Below are 1,194 nucleotides of genomic sequence, written 5' to 3' on the forward strand. Positions count from 1 at the left end.
TGGTTTTGCATGTATAATATTGAAAATATTACCCCTGTGTCCATCTGTGGCAGAAGAAAATGTGTGAGTTAAGATTGAGGAGTACTCGTGTAGACTGCAGAGGTATTTAAATAATTTTGATTGTATGCACCAGTCCTCTTCCTAATAAAAAAGTTTTTTGTAGCAGGTTTAAGAAGCTTTTAACTTAATATTGTATTCACACTGCAGTCCTTTGTAAGCACAGAATGGTTAATATATTTTGAAATAAAATGCTGTTCATGTAAAGCAAACTGAGTTTGATTTGAATGGTGGGATCTTTGGCATGAGCCACAAAGGCAGCAGTTAATTTGGTGTGAAATAACAGGTTTGCTGGAGACAAAGTACAATATATGGCAGTGGATCTGCAGTCCTTGAGCATAACTTCATTTCTCTGAGAGAAGCTGTACTTTTTCTTTTTTTTTTTCTTCTTCACATTTTCCACGGGGTAAGGAAGGACACGTGCCTCAACAGCAGCTATGGTTCAGCTGACATCTGGCAACTTGCTACGCTGCCTGCAGTAACACAACCATGCGTCCAGGCCCTATGAAAGCTTACCTTCAGCAGCTGTAGGTCATTCAGGTTACTTCCATTATAGCATACTCTCTGAAATGGGAAGGGTTGTTTAGTGTCTAAGCTTAATTTTAGATCATCCTATTGACTGTTTTCTATTAAAGCAAAAGTGGTCAACTCCTCTCTGCATGACTTGTTCATACCTTTTACAGAGAGAGATGGCTGATGTTCCCCTTCTCATCCCTCCCACTCTTCTGTGACCAGACTCCTTGCCTTGAAGTAGTGCATATAGCGCACACAATTTCAGCTAGTGTCTCTCTAGTTCTCTGAAGGGATTAAACCTCGTTTGGTTTATCCATACAAGGTGGGGGGTTTTAGCAATTGATGCTGGTAACATAGTAATGATGGCTTTGAAAATTGGAGCAAGTCTTCCAAGATGCTCAGAATTCCTTTTAAGTCGGAACCAAGACAAATGCGTCTGTAATCAGGCAGCCGAAAGCACATGCACTTCTGGGAGAACTCCTTAGCTCTCATTTGGTTTTTTTTAGTGGGTTTAATATGCAGATGCAGTGTTTTTATGAAGAGAAAATAAGTAGTTCTGTTCAGCACCCATAGCAGATAAAGCTTTATAATGATGTAGTGAAGCAGCCTATTTTGTCAGTCTCA

This window comes from Egretta garzetta, unplaced genomic scaffold (genome assembly GCF_000687185.1).
Source record: "Egretta garzetta isolate BGI_Z169 unplaced genomic scaffold, ASM68718v1 scaffold405, whole genome shotgun sequence".
In the NCBI taxonomy this organism is placed as follows: Eukaryota; Metazoa; Chordata; class Aves; order Pelecaniformes; family Ardeidae; genus Egretta; species Egretta garzetta.